Raw genomic sequence first — 17,708 nt, 5'->3', positions numbered from 1 at the left:
TCCCAGTGTTCTCATTTTAACAGCAGAGAGAAAGATGCGCCTGGGAAGCTCACCAGAAGGTAAGGAAGATGATACCTGTCCCCCTCTGTTTATCCTCAGCTTGTGGTAATTCAGAGGTAAACTGCTTCGACCCATGGAAGGTCCATTTAGCCGTCATGGTTAATAGATATTGATGGATCTGTCCTCTGTGAATTTTTGTCTAATCTTTTTTAAAGCTACCCAAGCTAGCATTGCTAATCACATCTTATGGTAGGAAATTCCCTCGGGACAAGCGTGTACCTGTTTCCATTCCATAAATACAAACTGGGGCGGGGGGGGGGGGCAGGGCGGGGAGAGGATCAATTACTACAATTTCTAAGGTACCTTGGAGGAAGTCTTCATGATGCTTAAACTGGTTTAAATAGGAAGTGTGGGTGAATCATCCAATCCCACTCCATGGATGGAGAGAAAACCACACATGTGTCTTATGAAAAACGACAAACCGCAAGTACCAACTAAGCAATAAAATAATATATTTTTTAAACTCTGTAGTTATTTTATTACACGAACACTAGTTACTGTTACCTGTAAGCAAACCGACAAGCAGGGCTCGCCATTTCAAGATAATAATCTGTTTCCTCCTCATGTGCTCTCGGTTGCTGGCATTTTGATGCTTCCAAAGTGGAATTAAAGAGATCGAAAGAGGAGGAGTGAAAATGTTATTATGTGGTATCATCCTTGTTATCAATTGTCTTGCCCAACTTTCCCCAATCTGGTGCCCTCCAGATGTTTGGACTACAATTCCTATCATCCCCATCCATGCAGGTTTGGGACGTTTGGTCTTGTCCACCCCCCACCAAACCAGGCCAGAGAAAGGGTGGTTTCTTGACAGACTGGTGTCCTGGCAACTCCACTGCCCATTATTGATTTATTTCTTAGGCTAATTGATCCCCCCACTCCTGTTGCAATCTCAATACATATGGCTACTTACAATATAGACATTTCAGATCAATTTAATAGTGTCAATAAAACAGTGCAACATTAAACAGGGAGGCATGCAGCAGAGGAAAAAAAACCTCTTAATATAGATCAGTCCATTAAAAAATAACTCCACCTAGCAGAGCAAAAACCTGCTAGAACAAATGGTGGATGTTCAAGAGAGAGGGGTAAGACAGTCAAGAGAGAGAGCTAACAAATGATAGACAGTCAAGAGAGAGGGCCAATAAATGATGGACAGTCAAGAAAGGGCTAAGCAAACCTCCTGAGGCAGGGAGTTCCACAGTCTGACAACAACCACAGAAACAGCCCTCTCTCAAGTCCCAACCAAACATGCTCCCACCACCGCCAGGACTCAGTGACAAGCCTCCCATGCAGCAGATCTTAAAGCCTGTACCAGACTAAGAAATGAAAGGAAATGCCCACGAGTCCCGTCACATACCACTCTTCTTCTTCCCACAATAAAAAGCAAGTGGGACCATCAGGATCACAAGTGGAACAGCTGAGAACGCATACAACATGGATGGAGCGCATGCATTTGGTGCCCAAACTGCAAAAAGAAAAGAAAGGGGGTGGGTGGGATTCTTTATTTTTAGGTGGTGTTTTAACATTTCCTCTTCACGAAGGAATCGAAAGCAATTTCTAAGAATACGGGAAGTTAATTTTAGTATACAATTAATTGCCCTTTAAAATACCCATTACAACTCCCCCCGCCGCCCCTAGTTCTCAGCTTAAATGTTTGCCCAAAGGGAGGCAGCAGGGGCGGGGGGAATCTTCTGTCGCTTCCAGAAGTGGGCCAGATTTTCTGGGTCAGACTTGCTGGATGAGTTCCAGAGGAAAGAAGCTGGAGCTGGGGAGCAACCACAAAACAATGTCTTTGTCTCCCTCTCGCTCCCCTTCCATTTCTTCTGTTTGTGTGAGCTGATCACAAAGGGCCTGTTCCCAGCTGACCATGGAGGGCAAGAATAATACATAGGGTGACATAGGAAGAGATGGACGATGCTATTTAAGGTTCTTGAAGTGAAACCAGAGAATGTTTACTACTCTGTAAACAAGCCTTCTCCAGCTGGTGCCCTCCAGATGCATTGGACTGCAAGACCCACCCCTCCAAGCCAGCATGTTGACGTCCAATGCTGGAGGAGGCTGCTGTAAGGTTATACCCTTAAAGGCCACGTGAAAATAATTTCAGATAAATAGATCAATAACCTAGTGGAGGGTGGAGCGCCTTTAGAGTTCTGACTGGTTCTGACTGAACCCCGTAGCGGATTCACCGCCCCACTGACATCAGAGCCGCCACCCTCCACTGAAATAACCTACCTGCTAAGAATTCAAACATCAAACATAAATGGGTCAACCTACAGCTAGAGCAGATTCTAACCACTAGATGCAGCCACCACCACAACACGTCTCACCTGTGAGGAACATCTTCTGGCTCCAGGGAGACACGACCCACCAGCTTCCCATTCTTTGCTCGTACCTACAAGCGAACTCCCCAGTGTGGTTGGGCCTGGCCTGTGCGATGCTTACAGAGGCATCCGGGAGGGTATTCCCTGGTTCTCTGTAGACCCTGGGAGTATATTCATTGTTGGAGGTCATCTCAACGCCATCCCTGTAGAAATGGAACCTTTTCTCTGTGTTGTCCCCATTGGCTGAGCAAGTGATGAGCAGGGGGTCCCCTTCAGTCACTACTCTGGATGGAGGATCCACTTTTAGCACGGGAGGAGGAGGGGGATCTGGAGGAATCATCCACAAAGCAGGGGGGATTAGCAGAGACCGTGTTGTGATGGAGTGTTTAAGGTTTCCTCTGGTGCACTGGCTTTTAACAGGGAGCCATATCTAGGTCAGACCAATTTACAGGGAATTAAGGGCCTGAAATGGGCATTATCTTTGTAAGGATGGAGAGTTCCTATGAGTTCCAAGTTCCATGTGAAATGTGAGCTTGAAATGTCTATTTCGTACGTCTGAAATTTGAGCATGGACTGTCAAAAACAGTTATTAAGGGAACAATCCCATGCATGTTTAGACAGAGAAAAGGCCTACAGCTCCCAGCATTCCCCAGGCTGTCTGGGGAATGCTGGGAGCTGTAGGCCTTTTCTCTGTCTAAACATGCATGGGATTGTGCCCTAAAATAATCAGTAAAATGAGGATAGTTTAAGGTACGTAAAATAAATAGAACAGAGTATAACTTTTTATATTGCTAAATTTTTATATTGCTAACTTTTTATATTTAAAAACTTTTATATTGTATTTAATGTTTTAACTTCTGTAAACCGCCCAGAGCGCTTTGGCTATGGGGCACTAGAGAAATGTCATCATCATCAGCAATGAGCTTTACGTTACAAACAATGCCCATACTGAACAACTCACTTAAATAAAATACTCTTAAAGACAAACTATCGAGGTAGAAGTTCATTAAGGTGGACTGAGGCAACCTGAGACTAGGGAGGTACGGACTGTGCAAAATCCGCTCTGTCTGTGTTTTGTGGATTGCCAGGTGCCTTTCGTTCCATCATCTGCCCACAAACAGATGCGAATATTTTTTTTTGTCATGTGGAAAAATACGGAAATAATTACGGAAATATTTAAGTAAGTATTTACATAATTTACTCCAGTACGTAACATGTAGCGTACCGTCCCCTATTCCATTATACAGCAGAAACTTACGTATTTTTCTATGGATTTATATGCGTAAAATTTGGGAAAGTGAAAAAAAATAATCCGAAAGTCCATGGACTCCGCAGGGCCTGAGGGGGTCACTCCACAGCGGATTCTGCAGGTTGGATTCTTAGAAATCCAAGCTCATTTTAATCTGTCTCAAATTTCTCTAGCATCCCTACCGGAGCTGAGACATTTCCCCACTTGATGAGCAGAGTCTGTGGGTGTGTGGCCAGTACAAACAATTATTTGCTTGCAGTACTGGATGGTGAGCTGGAGGGGCTAAGGAATAATGAAGCACCTATGTAAAACCTTCAAGGGTATTGTAAACAGGCCCCACGGCTGTGCTTTTATGGCTCCCGTGCTGATGTCGGGATGTCCTGCTCTTGGAGCAGGAGAGCTGAGAAAGAACATCATACTGAGCAAGTTGGAAATGAGAAGAGACCTCTCTTGTGGGTTGTGAGCTGCTGTATTCTTGCACCTGAAAATACCTCCAACACAGAACTTTGAATCCCTATTTGCAAGTAACTCCATCTCATATATCCATCAACACTGCATAATTGCAAAACCTTTAAAATCTTGTTGGGAGAACTTTCGCATGGGATGCCCTGAATGAATTTAGCAAAATTTGCAAAGTTCTGCACACTCAGGAGAAAAAGAACTTGAGATTTTTAGAGAATGTGCATGTGAAAGAAAGCAAAACTGACCGATTCTTCCATCCATTATATCTTCATTTCTAACTCTCTATCTATATACATTTGCTCACACACCTTCGTTTTTATCTGCACTCCCCCCCCCCCCATGTCATTTTGTTCTCCCCCATACTATCAACATGTAAACTGAACCTTCTTTGGGGAAGGGCCTGTATTTGCTTTTATAAAATGTTACCCTGGAAGGCACCATCATGCATATTTATGGCACTATATGAATAAATGAAGAGATAAATCATATAAGAAGAGTGTGAAAACACAACTGATCTGAAAAGACTAAAACCAATATCTTTGTTTTTCAGTACATATTTGAATTATGTTAGCATATACTGCCCCATGTTCCTTCTCTGGACAAATTGTCCAAATTCAGCTCAGCCTTCCAGAGGCCCTTCCAAGAGACATGCATTGAAAAAGAAGGCTCACCCATCACGGTAATGCTGATGGAGTTACTCTCACGGGATGTGTTCTGCTGTTGGGATTCCACAACAGTGTATCTGCAGGAGTAGTCTCCGCTGTCTTGTGGAGACAGGTGTAGGGAGTGTGTGAAGGAATCCACAGAGGATGGAAGTCTAAAGATATATAGCAACCATTTCTTCTGATTGGTAAACCCAACACCTGATATGTGCTGGTTTTCAGGGGCTGAGCACGTGAGGTAGATAGATTCCCCACTTCTGTAAATGTCTTGTTTCGGAGACACAGAGAAGAGTGCTTGATGAATTTGCTCTGAGAAGCAAAGCAGAAGAGCACAAGAGAATGGAGTAGGGTTGGGTCAGGAAAAGTAAAACTGCATTGGCAAAATTATTACGCACCCCCATTGTCCAGCAATGTAAGTCATACTCATAGCTCAGTTTTAAACTGGAACAGAAATATCCCCTCTGCCATGGTCATGTGTAGCTCTCAGCGGTGCTGAAACTCCACCTCAAACAAAAGTATCTCAGCACTTCATGGAACTACAATTCTTCTCTGGATTCTTCACAGGAAGCCATGGCAGTTAAACTGTTAGATATTTATTTTAGTGTAGGTACAGCTTAATAATCGTCATTGAGACCCTTCTCTCACTCCTCTCTATATTTATACTGGTGGTGTGAGGCTCTGTCAAAAGCCAGCTTAGAAGGTTCAACCGAGAGGGTGCAGTTTTGAAATTTGGATGACCATTGACCAGATTCCTCCCACCCCAAGGACACAGTCACAGACTCTCTCTGTCTGAGGCAGTTTTACTTGGCAAATTCCAGAGGGGAACCCCCTCTGCAGTTAGAAGACAGCACAGTCTTGTAACTGATCAAGGACTTCCAGATTTGTCGTGGCATGAACTTGTAAGCATTTCATCATTTTGACGCTTATGCACACATCAGATAAAGTGGGTTCTAGTCCATGGATGTTGATACCTCGCTAAACATGTTAGTCTTTCAAATGCTCCTTATTTAGTTTCACTTCATCCTCCCAAAATTCAGCACAACATGATTCTCAAGTCAAAAGTACTTAGTGGTGGTGATTTGAAAACTAACATTAGAAACGCGTGCTGCATTTATTTCCCTCACATCCTTCTACTGGATTACTTGATCCTTCTGATTCATGGCCCCCCTGCACAGACTCGCGTGGTTGTGAATGTGTGCTGTTTATATTATTTTACTTACTCGTTAGGTGATCACTTCTTTAGTCTCTTCTATGTACAGTTAATTAAACTTTACAAGGTCATTCAAATCTAATCAGAGTTTTACCTTGGGGTTGGGGGGGAGTGTGTGAAGAAAATTCAAAGCACTCTAGACCCGGGGGCTCAAAATCCCCCTCCTTCAATAGCCCTATATCCTATTTCCCATGGTCTGTCCTCCTGCCAACATAAGAGCTGCCTCCATCTAGAACTAGTCTTCAAACCTTGAGCACCTGCATAGAGGGATGCTGGAGAAATCTGCAGTGGATTCAGATGAGTTTGGATTTCTAACGGTCTGATTCCTGTGGGTTCTGCAGGAATCTCTGGCCAAACCATCTGGCCAAAGGCTGTACAAGCCAACCGACCCATCTCAGCCAACTGACCCACCTCAACCAACCTATGCAATCTAGTCCGTAGGATGGGTAAAGCAGTGAGCAGTTGCACTGCAGGCAGATGCTGTGGACAGCTGGAGTCAAAGGTCGGATTCAGAGATCCCCAAAGGATTCTCCAGTTCTTCCTTTAGTCAGCTGCTACCAGCACCTGACCATTCAGGACATCAGGAGCCCCACATAACAAGGGGGCATCCATTCCACAGCCTCTTAAAGAAGAACCCCCTTTAGAGAAAGACAGGCTTTTTCTGAGTCACACAGATTCCACAGAGTAGTGGACCAGGTGTTTGTTTTTTTTACGGGGGGGGGGTTGTGCAAATTTGCACTTGTACTTGCACTTATACACACTTCTGCAAATGGAATGAAATTCTTGTACATCCCTAAAAAAAATCCAATTCCATCACTGAGCAGACAACAGAACAAAAGGCACCCAACAATCCACAAAACACAGGTGGAACGGATTAACAATATCCATACACCCCTCCTGCATGTGAGGTAGAAAGCAGGGCTCATGCTTTTTGTTACTACCAAGAAAATGTGGAATTCATTTGAATAATAAACCAGCAGCTGACTCCCTTAATTGGGTCCATAATGTTCCATCGGCCCATACTGTCTGTTCCTCCTTTCTGCCTTTGACAGCAGGCATATTTTATTCAGACATGAAGGCAAGGAATGACCCTGGAGCAACATGAGAATCCAGTATTTTGGGGGCTCCTCTTAGCTGGGGGCCTGGATGCAGAGAATCTGCTGCTACCAAGGTTGCTCCCTTGTTCCTAGCAAGATTCCTGTCTCTGCCTATAGCAGCAGAATACCAAGCAAGAACCTGTCAGGGGAAGGTGGAAGCAGCATGTGCTGGAAAACTTCAGCTGTTGGATTTCTGCAGGGATATTGAATGCATAACTGTGCCAAACAATTAAAAAGTGACACCCCTAGCCTCTAAAACTGGCTGGAATCAATATCTGAGCAAGAACGGAAGTCAGTTTTACCTGCATAGGCCCATCGCCAGAGGAGTTGGAGAGAGACTGGAAGACAAGAACAGAGGAATAAAGGAGTGCAAAATTGGACAGGGGGAGAGATAGATGGATGTTGAGTTTCCCATCTGAGGTGAGCAGACAGAAAAGGGAGGCCACGAACCTGCCACCAAAGCTACGGACTCCATGCTCAGACAGGATCCCTTGATGGTCATGGCTGAGTCCTCAGGTCCACCACTGTTCTCTTGTCTTTCCAAAGACAAACTGCATCTCCCCAACCCAATTATCTTACAACACAAAGTTCAAGGCAGGAAGCACAACATCTCTCTCTCACACCCCCTGCACCCACACCCCCAACCCAGCCCGCCACTCAGCTCATAGGCTTTGGTGTTACAAAAGGTGTCATTTATACCTGTCAAGGGCTGCTAACCACATCCGTCTTACTGTGGCTTCTCCCATCCTCTTGCCACTAAAGCCTCTTAAGAAAACCAGAGTGCTGCAATGTGGGCTGGAGGTGAGAAAGCAGAGGAACAAAGCAATTGTGTGCAGCCGACTTGAAAAGATCCACTTTCCAAAACCTCCGTCCATTGTGCATGATAATTTGTGGCTTGGCACTGCAGTAGCTGGAAACTCTGTAGGAGGAGGAAAGAGCAGAGGAGGTGGTCAGCAGCAGCTCAAACACCCACCCCACAGGCTACGCAAGGGGTTCCCATGCATCTACACTCCACTTCCACAGTTCACCCACATAGACCATCCCATGTGTTGACTGCAGAATTCAGGCTTCTCAGCTCCTGGTAGCATAATAGGTTTATTATAAGTTATTATTATAACTTCTGTAAACCTCCCAGAAAGCTTCAGCTATGGGGTGGTATATAAATGTTAACAACAACAACAACAACAACAACAACAACACAGGGTTCTCTCTAGGCCTGTTTTCATGAGTGATTTACTCTGAACCAGCTGTGTGTGGAGGTTGTTAGGGATACATGACGTCGTGGCCACCCAGCAGCCACCCCAGAGCTTAACAGAGAAAAACCGGATTTTATGTGACTGCTTAAAGTCTGATTCTTTTCCTCAAATCGGGTTCTCCCCGGTATAGTTGCAGTATGCCCCAACCCCTGCATTGACCTCGGGTATACTAGCCCTGCCCAGGGGTGTGCTTTTCACCGTGACCCCGGTCAAGGGGTGTTTTCCGGTGTGTTTCCCATCCCTGCACAAACCAATTAGTGTCTACTCAGAAGTGGCAAGATTGAACATCGACATCTTGGGAATCAGCGAACTAAAATGGACAGGCATGGGCGAATTTAATTCAGGTGACCATCATATCTACTATTGTGGCCAAGAATCCCTTAGAAGAAATGGAGTAGCACTCATAGTCAACAAAAGGGTGGGAAAAGCAGTACTGGGGTACAATCTTAAAAATGATAGAATGATCTCAGTACGAATCCAAGGCAAACCATTCAACATCACAGTAATTCAAGTCTATGCCCCAACCACTGATGCCGAAGAAGCTGAGGTTGATCGGTTCTATGAAGACCTCCAACACCGTCTAGAACTAACACCAAAAAAAGATGTCCTCTTCATCATAGGGATTGGAATGCTAAAGTAGGAAGTCAAGAAATCACCGGGATAACAGGCAGGCATGGCCTTGGTGTACAAAATGGAGCAGGACAAAAGCTGATAGAGTTTTGCCAAGAGAACACGCTGATCATAGCAAACACTCTTTTCCAACAGCACAAGAGACGACTCTACACGTGGACATCACCAGATGGTCAATATCGAAATCAGATTGATTATGTACTTTGCAGCCAAAGATGGAGAAGCTCTATAGAGTAAGTAAAAACAAGACCTGGAGCTGACTGTGGCTCAGATCATGAGCTGCTTCTTGCAAAATTTCGGCTGAAATTGAAGAATGTCGGGAAAACCACTAAACCATTCAGGTATGGCCTAAATCATATCCCTTATGAATATACAGTGGAGGTGAGGAATAGATTTCAGGGATTAGACCTGATAGACAGAGTGCCTGAGGAACTATGGACGGAGGTCCGTAACATTGTTCAGGAGGCAGCAACTCAATCCATCCTAAAGAAAAAGAAATGCAAGAAAGCCAAGTGGCTGTCTGATGAGGCTTTACAAGTAGCTGAGGAAAGAAGGGAAGCGAAAAGCAAGGGAGACAGGGGAAGATATATCCAACTGAATGCAGAGTTCCAGAGAATAGCAAGGAGAGACAAGAAGGCCTTCTTAAATGAACAATGCAAAGAAATCGAGGAAAACAACAGAATGGGAAAGACTCGAGATCTCTTCAAGAAAATCGGAGATCTCAAGGGAACGTTTTGTGCAAAGACGGGCATGATAAAGGACAAAGAAGGCAGGGACCTAAGAGAAGCAGATGAGATTAAGAAGAGGTGGAAAGAATACACAGAAGAACTATACAGGAAAGATCTTAATGTCCTTGATAGCCATGATAGTAATGTCCTTGATAGCCATGATAGTGCGGTCACTGAACTTGAGCCGGACATCCTTGAGAGTGAAGTCAAGTGGGCCTTAGGAAGCATTAGTAACAACAAAGCTAGCGGAGATGACAGTATTCCAGCTGAGCTATTTAAAATCCTAAAAGATGATGCTGTTAAAGTGCTGCATTCAATATGCCAACAAATTTGGAACACTCAGCAATGGCTGCATGACTGGAAAAGGTCAGTTTACATTCCAATTCCAAAGAAGGGCAACGCCAAAGAGTGTTCAAACTACCATACAATTGCGCTCATTTCACATGCCAGCAAAGTGATGCTCAAAATCCTACAAGCTAGGCTTCAGCAGTATGCGAACCGAGAACTACCGGAAGTACAAGCTGGGTTTCGAAAAGGCAGAGGAACTAGAGATCAAATCGCCAACATTCTCTGCATCACGGAGAAAGCAAGAGAATTCCAGAAAAACGTCTATTTCTGCTTCATTGACTACGCTAAAGCCTTTGATTGTGTGGATAACACAAACTGTGGCAAATTCTTAAAGTGATGGGAGTACCAGACCACCTTGCCTGTCTCCTGAGAAACCTGTACGAGGGTCAAGAAGCAACAGTAAGAACCAGACATGGAACAACCAAGTGGTTCAAAATTGGGAAAGGAGTACGACAAGGCTGCATATTGTCACCCTGCTTATTTAACTTATATGCAGAGTACATCATGAGAAATGCCGGGTTGGATGAATCAGAGGTCGGAATTAAGATTGCTGGGAGAATTATCAACAACCTCAGATATGCAGATGATACCACCCTAATGGCAGAAAGCGAAGAGGATCTAAAGAGCCTCTTGTTAAGGTTGAAAGAGGAGAGTGCAAAAGCTGGTTTGAAACTCAACACTAAAAAAACTAAGATCATGGCATCTGGCCCCATCACTTCCTGGCATATAGAAGGGGAAGAAATGGAAGCAGTGACAGATTTTACTTTCTTGGGCTCCAAGATCACTGCAGATGGTGTCTGTAGCCATGAAATTAAAAGACGCTTGCTCCTTGGGAGGAAAGCTATGACAAACCTAGACAGCATAGTAAGAAGCAGAGGCATCACCTTGCCGACAAAGGTCTGTCTAATCAAAGCTATGGTTTTCCCAGTAGCAATGTATGGCTGTGAGAGCTGGACTATAAGGAAGGCTGGGCGCCGAAGAATTGATGCTTTCGAATTGTGGTGCTGGAGAAGACTCTTACGAGTCCCCTGGACTGCAAGAAGGTCAGTTCAGTCCATCCTAAAGGAAATCAACCCTGAGTGCTCATTGGAAGGACAGATACTGAAGCTGAAGCTCCAATATTTTGGCCACCTAATGCGAAGAGAAAACTCTCTGGAAAAGACCGTGATGCTGGGAAAGACTGAAGGCAAAAGGAGAAGGGGACGGCAGAGGATGAGATGGCTAGATAGCATCACCGATGCAATGAATATGAACTTGAGCATGCTCCGGGAGAGTGCGCAGGACAGGAAAGCCTGGCGTGCTATGGTCCATGGGGTCACGAAGAGTCGGACACGACTGAACGACTGAACAACAGAAGTAAGTCCAGTTGTGGTCAATAAGGCTTCTCCCCTGAATGCCCACATCAGAACTTACAGAGATCCCCCTCAATTGAAATGGCACAGTTTAAAGCCCAATTCCCTAAGTGGTGTAAAACACGATCTTGAGGGAGGAAGCCTCTCTTATTGGTTGAGCAGCCCCTGCCACTCAGATCAGATGACTGTCAGGGTGGACACTGAGCCCATAGAATCCCAGAGTATTTCTGATGCTGAGGAAGAGCAGTCGCTCCTGGGAGAGGAGCGCGCTCCTCTTTCCCAGGACCAACAGCTGACGGAGATTCCTCCCACCCACATTCCTAGTTTAGAAAGCAGTCCAAGGAATGACCCAGCACAGATAGCAGACTTGGTGGATGCGCGGCGCAGACGCAGAGAGCGGCGCCAAATGGAGGGCGCGGAAAGGAGGCGTAGTGCCCGGTTCGCGCTCAAAGAACGGTTGCGCCCAGAGGATCCAAGGGAAAAGGGGAGGGATTCTCCCTAGTCCTTATATTCAGGGGTCTGCCAGTAATTGCCTTTCAAACGGGGACCATCTCTTCCAACTTAGGGCATAGGGATGCTGCTGCTCAGATCTAGTTGCTACCTGTAGAGTTGTTAAGTTGTAAAAGAAGAATAAAGCTTTGAAAAGAATCCCTTTGTCTGTGTTTGGACTTGGCTACTGGATTAGACTGAGAGAGCCCTCCAAGGAGCCTTTGACAATGACGTTCATTTCAACCACAACCCCCCAACCTGGATGTAAGTTATGTGAAGACACTTAGAATGGTGTGATGGACATCCTCGTGGAGCCCTGGACCAAAATTGGCTCCTACAACAATGTGAGTGAGCCACTCCTCCCTTCTCCTTCTGTGGTCGTGGAAACAAGGCCTCTCTCTCTCTTTTACTGCAGGGCTTCTAGTGCAGGCCTGCATCCAGGTGTTTTCTGCATCCTGGCCTCAGGACCCACCAAACCCCTATGGAGGAGAGCAGGAGCAACAGAGTAGTGGTTGGAACAGCTAGGAGCAGGAGGAGATGCTTCATAACAGCCTCTAGCCCCCTGCTCTCTCCCATTGCTGCTGCCTCAAAGAGGACACCAGCCAAGTCAGCAGAGGGAATTGATGCACAGTCAGCCCAGCAACTTCTGGTCTGGAGGATGGGAGACATACCCTGGGACTGATGTGAGTTGACTTCAGCAGGCCCAACACTGGAGGGGCAATGCCAAAGAGAGATCTCCCTTTGGAAGTCACCACTTTGATATGGCATGGTGAACGAGGGTGACTTGACTTGTTGCTTTTAGCCTGCTGGAAGAGGACGTTCAGGAACAACGAGCCACTGGTGGGGTGCCAGGAAGCTAAGAAAATGTTCTGTTCTCCCAGAGGACAACTGGGAGGCTGGTTGGACAGTTTGCAGAGATAAGGCCACCAGCCAGAATGTTTGGATTTGAAAACTCTCACCTGGAAGCTGGATGGCTGCCCCATTACTCTGTCCATCCGTCCGTCCGTCCGTCCGTCCCTCCCTTTCTTGAATATCTAACCCACTGGTCATCATCACATCTCATAGTAGAAAAATCCATGGAGGGAGCAATCCTAGATGGCCATAGCAGCTAGATGGCCATAGGATATTGACCTTCTCCACCTTCCACGCTGCCTTGCAGGCAGTGTGGAACAGCCCTGTACTCTGGTACTGGAGGTAGCACATAGCCATCAAGAATGAGTGTCTGTGTGAGCATGCATGTGTGTACAATTGCATGTAATGTCCTTGTGAGCAGCACACAATCCCATCTCTCTCTCTCTCTCTCTCTCTCTCACAGACACACACACACACTTCTGCCCTGTTGCAAATGAGTCCAGTCCTGCTGGAGCAAGGGAGACCCAAAACGCCATCCTGACAGACTGCCAGGTTCCCCCCCCATGCCTTGGAGATGACGCTTCCTGGGGACATAGCAACATTGCAGAGGCATTGTGGATAAAACAATGGTGACCCCCCCCCCAATAGAGCAATCAGTGCTGGCCGTTGGGGGATGCCATCTTGCTCATGGAAAATAATGGGGGGGGGATAATTGGGGCTGCAGCAGAGGTGGAAAGGTTACCCCCTCCCTGCATGATGCAGTCCCATTGCTGACTCGGGGCCCATGTCTGCCATGCACCCTTCCTCAGAGAGTCACACAATTATGTGACAAGTAAGAATCATTTATCAGTATCACTAATTCTGTGATACAATAACCCTGAGCAAGCACAGGTTTCTAAGTTCAGCTTAAGGTAGGGGTGGGGAACGTTGCTGGATAATAACTCCCATCTTCCTTCACCATTAGCTATGCTCCCTAGGACTGATGGGAATTGTAGTCCAGCAACATCTGGAGGGCTGCACATTCCCTGTCCCTGGCATAAGGGGTTCAAATTCCTATTGAAACAACAAAGGATTCGCACAGCTACAGGTTCCAGAGTTTAAGCGGTGGTGTTTTTACAGAAACATTTTCAGTTTATTTCTTTGCTCATATTCCTGCTCCATTTCTAACTTTTCTGAGGTGCAAGGATAGGATTTAATCTCTAGCAGGAAGCTTTTATGCCCTCAACCCTGAAAGATGTTCCTGTGTCAGGATGTCCAAGGAAGACCTTGTTCTGAAAAAGTAGAAATGTTTGACTCTGCAACATCATGCTGCTTTATCAATCGATGAGAACACCGGGCCTTCACCCATCCGCAGCCAGGGACTGGCTCACCTGTCATGGCCACTGAGATGGAGCTGCTACTTGGGGACCGGATCTCCTGCCCTGATAGCAACAGCCAATATGCACAGCTGTAATTCCCAGCAGACTTTTCATAACACTTAATATTTGATAGGGTGGCATCCCATTATAGGGGAGCTCCTCTGACATCTGATCTTGTTGTTTCTTGTAGAATATGTATCCTGACACACTGAGACCCCCAGGGGCTGAGCATATCAAGGTAACTCATTCCCCTTGGACATACGCAGGGTGATGGGGATCACAGAAAGGGCTGCAGGTGCTAGAACTTCTGGAAGTTAAATGGAAGAAGGAGGTGGAAAGAAACTAATTGTCAGGCGTGTTTTTGAGCACCGGGAGTGGGATAGCACAGATTCTCAAGGAGAACCGTCAGAGATGAGGGAGGTGTTTTCCCAGGCTAGGCCAGAGATGAGTAGGCCTGCTTCTCAGGCTACAATCGTCTAGATGGCTGAGCATGAGGGTCTCTCCTCACCCACCCATCCCCGTGAGAGGCAGCGAACAGGGGGAGGCAGGGTTTGGGGAGGATGACTTAATAGATGCCAAACTCAGGCATAGAGCAAAGAGAGAGAAGGCAGGGGCGGAACTTAGATGGTCTACCGGATTGGCCTTGTGTGAAAAGCTGTGCTTAGAGGCTTCACAAGAAGAGAGGGACTTCCCCCCCTTAAGTTAGGCTAGCCAGACCGCTTCCCTTTTCAAATGGTGGGCAACTCTCGTAAATTCCATTTGAATCCCCTGAAGGCATTCCTTTGTAGATGGAGACTCTCTGAGAATTTGCATCTGTATGACCCTGTGAAGTAGATTAAAAGCTATAGACTGAAGCCTCTTGTCTGTGTAAGTTTGAGCGCTGAAGTAAAGTGGGGGCTAAGGGAATCCTGACACTAATCAGTGAATGTGAAGGAGTGCTGGAGCTAACCCCAATGTCCCTGCAAGGTAGGACAGGACAGACCTGGCCTCAACCCCCAAAGACACCCAGTAACCCCCCTCTCCTGCCAAGAGGCACTGAATTGAGCACTGAGGTTGAGCAGAAAAGATCATGCCAACTTGGACTTGGATAACCATTTATTGTTGGGAAATGGATAGAGGGAATGGGAGAATTAGAGGTGGTAGGTTGTACAGCGGGTTACAAAGCTGAAAACTTCCAAGGAAACCAAAACATACATGGAGAGCCTTTATACTGCACTCCCAAGCTAAATAACCAAACTAGCTAGCCTATCCTTTCACATACCTAGGTACAGGCCTCCCAGGATAGCATCCAGCCAACAGCAGGTCCAAACCCACCATAACCAAGGGAGATACCACGCCTCTCCCTTGACCTCCTTCTAAGGCCCAGCCCCAGTAACTCAGGGCAGATTTCCTTTAGCCAGTCACCAGCTCAGCCCCCAAAGGGTGGGAAGATCCTGCCCCTTCATCCAGAAGGGGTAGGATCTTCCCACCAAGTCCAGCTGTTATCTATTTCCCAATTAGCGGGGGCTGAGCAAGGCCTTGAGCAACAGGGCCAAGGAGCTGGCAGATAACACACCATTCCAGGTGGTTGCCTGGGATGTGACACCCTGGCCTGGCCTCATGGTGGGAAACAGGCCATCGTTCTTGACAGTGAATGATCTCACTAAACAAAGTTTGCGAGGTGGGGTGTATAATCATGAAATATATGTTTTCTATATATAAAAGAATAGTCTCATCCTGAATGGTTAATAAAAGATGAAAGTATCAACCAGAAGCAGTCTACACACAATTATCTAGTATGACCAACTATTGCCTTTTAAAAGCCCAGTGAACTCCAGACTCTTAATCGCTCATGCCGGTAATACTGTGTAGATGGGCCATTATGTTTGCTACGTGCGCAATATTAATTTTACAGAAGTTCACGAGTCGACATATTTTTTTGCCAAATGGTGACCGTGGGAATGACAGGTGCTTGTGGACAGCTCAGGGTAGGTGCAGGAGGCTTGGCGAGTGCGGTGGGGGGCATGCGAGCAAGTTTGGAGGCGCACGAGTGGGGGCAGTAGCTTGACAAGCACCCGGAGGACCTGGATGGGGGGGGGTGTTAATCCATCCCTAGTCACTAGTAATCAGGGAATCTGCTTAATTAGATTAATTAATTTATTATCTCAAATTTCTCTCTTACACTTACATAAGTATAATTATATAATTATGTATTGATAGGCATACATTTTTCTCCCTCTTTCGTTATTTGTAGGGGTGGACGAAAGTCACTTACCTTTCGTCGAAGCTTGTTCGCGGTGGGAGGGAGGCGCTTCACTGCTCCCCCCGCGAAGTTCAGGCCGGGGGGGGAGGCTTCCCGCCTCGCCCTGGCCGAAATTCAGGCCGGGGGGGAGGCTTCCCGCCTCGCCCCAGCCGAAATTCAGGCCGGGGAGGAGGCTTCCCGCCTCGCCCGGCCGCGAACTCGAAAGGGTTTTTTTTTAAAAAAAAACGCCCCCGTGATAGGCTACGTGATGATTAACGTAGCCTATCACGGCTAGATCTGCAAAGTCAGCCGTGATAGGCTACGTAAATCGTCACGTAGCCTATCACAGGTGACTTAAAAAAAAAAAAAAAGCGTGTACACTAATGGCGGCCCCCATAGGGAGCCGCCATTCGCATTCCTTATTTGGTCGCTGTAGTCTACGTAAATCTTTACGTAGACTACAGCGACCAAATAAGGAACGGGAATGGCGGCTCTCTACGGGGGCCGCCATTATCCGTACGCGCTTTTTTTTTTTTTTTTTAAGTCACCCGTGATAGGCTACGTGACGATTTAGGCTACCTCCGTCCATAGTTCCTCAGGCACTTTGTCTATCAGGTCTAATCCTGAAATCTATTCGTCACCTCCACTGTATATTCCTAAGGGATATGATTTAGGTCATACCTGAATGGTTTAGTGGTTTTCCCTATGTTCTTCAATTTAAGCTGAAATTTTGCGATAAGAAGCTCATGATCTGAGCCACATTCAGCTCCAGGTCTTGTTTTTACTGACTCTATAGAGCTTCTCCATCTTTGGCTGCAAAGGACATAATCAATCTGATTTCGATATTGACCATCTGGTGATGTCCATGTGTAGAGTCGCCTCTTGTGCTGTTGGAAAAGAGTGTCTGCTATGATCAGCGTGTTCTCTTGGCAAAACTCTATTAGCCTTTGTCCTGCTTCATTTTGTACACCAAGGCCATGCTTGCCTGTTCTCCCGGTGATTTCTTGACTTCCTACTTTAGCATTCCAATCCCCTATGATGAATAGGACATCTTTTTTTGGTGTTAGTTCTAGAAGGTGTTGTAGGTCTTCATAGAACCGATCAACCTCAGCTTCTTCGGCATCAGTGGTTGGGGCATAGACTTGAATTACTGTGATGTTGAATGGTTTGCCTTGGATTCGTACTGAGATCATTTTATCATTTTTGAGATTGTACCCAGTACTGCTCTTCCCTCCCTTTTGTTGACTATGAGTGCTACTCCTTTTCTTCTAAGGGATTCTTGCCCACAGTAGTAGATATAATGGTCACCTGAATTAAATTTGCCCGTGCTTGTCCATTTTAGTTCACTGATTCCCAAGATGTCGATGTTCAATCTTGCCATCTCATGTTTGACCACCTCCAGCTTACCTTGAT

General features: G+C 46.2%; 1 pseudogene; it reads right to left on the bottom strand.

Moving 5' to 3' along the window:
• Positions 1-1,404: 1,404 nt before the first annotated feature.
• Positions 1,405-17,708, bottom strand: part of LOC146343062 (uncharacterized) — a 53,680-nt pseudogene continuing 37,376 nt past the window's right edge.

The sequence above is a fragment of the Heloderma suspectum genome, chromosome 6 (assembly GCF_057233095.1).
Source record: "Heloderma suspectum isolate Gila_16-S chromosome 6, 16-S_ref, whole genome shotgun sequence".
In the NCBI taxonomy this organism is placed as follows: domain Eukaryota; kingdom Metazoa; phylum Chordata; class Lepidosauria; order Squamata; family Helodermatidae; genus Heloderma; species Heloderma suspectum.
The sequence above is the reverse complement of the archived record's forward strand: the minus strand, read 5'-3'. Positions and strand labels throughout refer to the sequence as shown.